The sequence below is a fragment of the Triticum dicoccoides genome, chromosome 4A (assembly GCF_002162155.2).
Source record: "Triticum dicoccoides isolate Atlit2015 ecotype Zavitan chromosome 4A, WEW_v2.0, whole genome shotgun sequence".
Classification (NCBI taxonomy): Eukaryota; Viridiplantae; Streptophyta; class Magnoliopsida; order Poales; family Poaceae; genus Triticum; species Triticum dicoccoides.
This window is the reverse complement of record NC_041386.1, coordinates 690,392,804-690,397,960: the sequence shown is the minus strand read 5'-3', so window position 1 is coordinate 690,397,960 and position 5,157 is coordinate 690,392,804. Positions and strand designations below refer to the sequence as shown.

The 5,157-nt window shown below is 41.7% G+C and overlaps 1 long non-coding RNA gene across 2 annotated transcripts; it reads left to right on the top strand.

Moving 5' to 3' along the window:
- The first annotated feature begins 369 nt into the window (after positions 1–369).
- LOC119287947 lies at positions 370–4,518 on the top strand. Of its 2 annotated transcripts, XR_005141050.1 has the most exons (3): positions 370–893; positions 1,840–1,880; positions 2,845–4,518. It is a non-coding gene; the product is annotated as an uncharacterized LOC119287947 (long non-coding RNA). The 2 variants fall into 2 exon arrangements; XR_005141049.1 differs by having other exon boundaries at positions 370–1,880.
- Positions 4,519–5,157: the final 639 nt, after the last annotated feature.

Sequence of the window (5,157 nt, the reverse complement as noted above, 5' to 3'; positions counted from 1 at the left end):
AAATCATCATCAAACGTTAAGCGTGCGGACCCTACGGGTTCTAGCACTACACCACGACACCACAACGGCGACATGCATCTGTTGGTATAGGTGTACATTACCAACACATTATTTGTCCGTAACAATGCCGACACACTAATGATCGAGGTTGTTCTGGTCTTTCGATGATCTGTGTGTCGGCAATGCATGACCGGTTTGCGGACATACTATGCGTCGGTATAAGATTTTTGCTGTTACATTATCTGTCGCTCTTGCTTTGCGATAGAAAGAGTGTCGGCGTAGTTTTGGGCCTGGCCCACCTATTTCGGGCCGCACGGGACAAGTTGCGCGCGAGGGACTGTCCCGGTCCGCTCAATCCCCCGCCCCATCTTATCTCTTACTCCCACGCCACACTCCCACCTAAACCTAGGTCACCCGCCGCCGCCGCCGCCGCCGTTCTCTGACCGGCCTGCCGATTTGCTCGCGCTGCCTCCTTTCCCATCAACGGTGGCGCTTCCCGAAGCTTCCTTATACCATGTGGTGCTTCCCCACGGTCCAAGCCCAAGGTGCCGCCTCATCGCCGCAGCAGAGGAGCCCCTCCACCGCCCGCAGCCGAGGAGTCAAGTCGACCGCCGTCGAGGATCCGCGCCGCCAACCGCCAGCGTGTAGTCGACCGCCGCCGAGCAGCCTCGCCGTACTCCCTCAAGATCCAGGCCACTGTAGGTAAGATTCATCAGGCCGATGTGCTCATGCCTCTGCTTCTCTGACTACCTGCAGTGCCACCTGAAGCTTCGATCTAACCCACGGTGACGCTGTCCGCAACTGAGGAGCCACCCTGCCCTCTGCATTCAGAGGTTCTGCCCCGCCATCCCTTTTGCACCACCGGCGAGGGCCCCAAAATTCAGCCCCTGCAGGTAAGCTTGAAAACAGATCCATCCTTTTCTTTTCTGCTTCATATATTATTTCTCGTTTATCCATGAATGTGATTGCCCCTGAAATCTTTTTGGCTCATCGATTATCTGAACAAGATCATGTCAGTCTATTTGAGATTGGAGATTTCAGAGTACTAATCATCCATCTCTCATTATACAATTAGGGTGAATTAAGTATTTAGTTGATTTCTGGACAGATTGAAGTATATATATTTTACTGACTAGTGTTACGTGCTACTCCCTCCGTTCCAAAATAGATGACTCAACTTTGTACTAACTTTAGTACAAAGTTGGGTTTGTACTAACTTTAGTACAAAGTTGGGTCATCTATTTTGGAACGGAGGGAGTATGTTATTATATGTTTACGTAATTCTTACAGTCCCATCTACATTTTTTATTTACTTAGATCTGTTGCAACTTGCAACTCTTCGTTCTTGATTAGAACCATCATGTTATTTAATGTTGTTTTTCTTGTTGTTGTTTTGGGATGTGTTCTGCAACAGCTTCTGTTTCTGCAACAGCTTCTGTTTCAGAGAATGCTTTCTAAAAGACTGTGCACGACGGTTAGTAGATTTGTCCACCATGTCTTGGCCTGGGTGTTTTGTGGATTCAACGAGATTTCGTTATATTTCACTTGCTCTTCCATGGGTGTCGTGCCTATCTAGAAACATGTTACTGGTTTTAGTTCAGGCTAGCTTTCTGCTCATAGGTAGAACTTTGCATCTGATGTCAACTTTAATGAGGTTTGACTATTGTTGGGGATGTTCTGAAGCTTGTGGACTGTATGCTTGTAGCTGAGCTCAACCTCCGAGGCCTCTCCCTTCTCTTATCACATTTATATCCAGCATCCAGTCTCAGGTTTCACTATTTACTAATTACTACTACCGTTGAAACGATTGGGTCTCAATCTTCCTATTTCCCTTTGCAGCCTGCAAGGATCCCCAACCATGCTGGGTGCTAATGCCTGAGGTATGTACTGCTTGGATTTGCTCAGCTAAAGAAACACAGCACAATCATGATGTGTATCGACAATTGGTTCATTGTGGCTAGAAGCCCTTTTTTAGTCTCAAACTTCCTGGGGGAGACTAGCGTGATTTTTGGGCTTCACATGAGATGTGAAATCCGGCCACCTGGACCATTGGATGTGTCAAGGCTGCAAAGCCTGACCGTTTTATGCAAAACCCCATGTTTTTATCTCTGTTTTGCATGTGATCACACACTTGTATGGTTTTGCATAAACCACCAGTGCGAACATTACATTTCCTAGTTAAGTACTCATCCATGTTCAGTCTGTAGTCTATAATGTACTCTGTATATTGCTCAAAAAGATAATCATACTCTGTATTTTGCTGAAAAAAAAGTTCTACTCTGCAATCCAGTACTCACTGAAAGCATCCAAAAACTGCGTTAGACAATTTTCACTAAACCTGCACGTTCTAGACCCAAATTTTATCTAACAAAAACACTAAAGCTCTAACAACAACACTAGAAGCTGTACCACCTAATTGAGATCATTAAGTCAACAAGAAATAGAATAAGTATATTTACAACATATGCACCAGTCATGTTTTTGAAGATGCGATGGCGATCCCTTCGAATCCGTATTTCAATCATGCAAGAAAGGAACCATTTAACAGCCATTATGGACAAACATTTTCATTTTGTTCTTTGGACAAATACGGTGGGCATGCCAAGGCTGGCAAGGGTGAGGTGTCATTATGCATCATAAGCACCTGAATCAGATGGTCGCGTAATTATATTATCATTCATTGTTTTCGGACAAAATGTTTATTCCATGGCTGGTAATGTTAAGGCTCCTCTATTACTTCTCAAAGCAACCATTGTAGCAATGTTGATGCTGCACGCTTGCTGCCATTTTGATTCTGCATTTAGTACTATGCGAGTGAACTAAGAAAGTGTTGTTTCTTTTCAGTCTAGTAAAGCATCATTGTGCACTTCTGGAACAACTATCATGGAAGTATGGAACTAATGCTAGCAAAACTCTCTGTGTTGTCGCCTGAGGAAAAAGATGGAACTTTATTTTCCTGCCCAACATTATTTTGGAATCTCCTTTTTTATATGCCATGCTTTTTCAAGCTAGTACAGATAAAGATCTAGCCACAAAGATAAGGTAATTTGTTTCTAATCTACTACACCTTATATATTCAGAGGTACAAAGGGAGCTTCTATATATGCAATTATTCTCAATTGCAACATAATTGTTCAGTTGAGCTACTGAACTTGCTGACTGGAAAATGCTCAGGGGTAACAACTTGAAATTTTTCTAGGTAACCAAATAAGATATGCTGACGGTTTAAAAGTTGTTGTTTTAGCCAGACCACATCCTATTTGTGTCAGCCTACTATATTCTACAGTTACACTAAGAACGGAAGTACACCAGTACCAGTTTGTTTAGGTCACTACAACATTGTGGCTATAGTGGGTGGATTAGGATGCAACATCTGTTTGTATCTGCTGGTATGGCAATTTTGCTGCTTGCTAGGAGATGTTCATCTCCAGCGTTTATTACAGTTTCAAAAAGCAGTTCAATCACCTCGTAATAGTTATGGTGTAGTAAGATTTGGGTTAAATATCGGTTTGATACACGTTGAATTTTGAGTTAGTTTCCAAATAGAAGTTGTAGTGTACTTCTTAAGCTTTCTAGAGAGTATTTATTTGTGTATTTTTACTGGGCAGTTTGAGAGCAGCGACCACCTCAAGCTTGCTGTCCAAAAATTAGTATCTCTATTCGGACATGATACTACAAAAGAAACAATGCATTGATACTTTCCAAGTTCCTTGTATGTTTGCTTGCTATTTACATATTTAACCTTCCAAAATAGGGCCACCAGTCATGTCAGGAATGCCATTGTATTATTACCATACTTGAACTGCTGGCCGACGATGGTAATTCAGACAGCTGTATTATTTGCATTGCTAAACTATCCTGGTATATATTTAGGATCCTACGCTACTTATTTAGATTACAAATAAATTTTTCATGTTAATCTTTATGTCAGTATATGTGCCAGCTTACACCCAGATTTCTTTTGCCTTATGCAGAAACTATTGGATACTTTACATCAAGCTTGACCAAGTATGTCCCTTGTTGCTGTTGTTATACCTGGCGATAGAGCTCCATTGGTTTCTTCAAAGGTGGCATGCCCTAATTGATTTATTACTCTGTAGAGTGTGTAAAGGTTTTTCTATTTATGACTATTTGGTGCTTTTATCCAGCAAGGCAGTAAGTTCTTTTGCAGGGACAAATGGCAGAAAATAGCAAGTCCACAAGTTGATCTAAGATGCTCCGTGATCGCTTTTGTTGATAACATGGTTGACACCTTTTGTTCATACAAAAGTTCATGTTGGCTTGGTGATCGAAGAATTGGTCTCTGCCATCAAATTTGTAGTAGTCAGTGATCGAACAATTGTCTCTTAGGATCTTAGCCATCAAATTTTGCAACAACTTGTCTTGTATGTCAAACTGATGTATTTCCTTGATGGTTGTAGCTATCTTGAGTGAAGAAAACAAATGAATCTTTATATATGTTGAATGAATGTATGGATGAATGGCAGTTTGTGATGAATAGAAGAGTGCAATTGTGTATATGCATTGTGTACTAAACATGAATTAAATATTATGAATGTGATTTAATGTTAAAATATGGTTTGTTTGCATCTGTGCTGAAATGTATTACCCAGGCAACAAATGTGTTGGGAAAAGTATTGGATGTTGCACTTTCTGTCGGCATATCACACTGACAGATGGACTGTCGGCATAACAATGGGCATCGCTATATCTGTTGGGATAGCACATTGTCAGATTATCTGTCGGTGTTGTGGTGTCTGTCGGTGTAGAAATGTCTGTCGGTGTAGATCTCACTAGCGTTGTCATAATGTCTATCGACATAGATTTATCTGTCGCCAAAGACCTTTCCCGGCAAGACTATAGGCGACAACTCCTTTCTGTCGGAAAAGGTCTTTACCAACACTAAATCTGTCGCCTTAGGTGACATATGCCGACAGATTGTTTGACGCTGCTTTTAGTGTCGTGGTGTAGTGTAGAACTATGTAGACATGACCGAGACATATCTCCGGTCAATAACCAATAGCGGAACCTGGATGCTCATATTGGCTCCTACATATTCTACGAAGATCTTTATTGGTCAAACCGCACAACAACATACGTTGTTCCCTTTGTCATCGGTATGTTACTTGCCCGAGATTCGATCGTTGGTATCTTCAT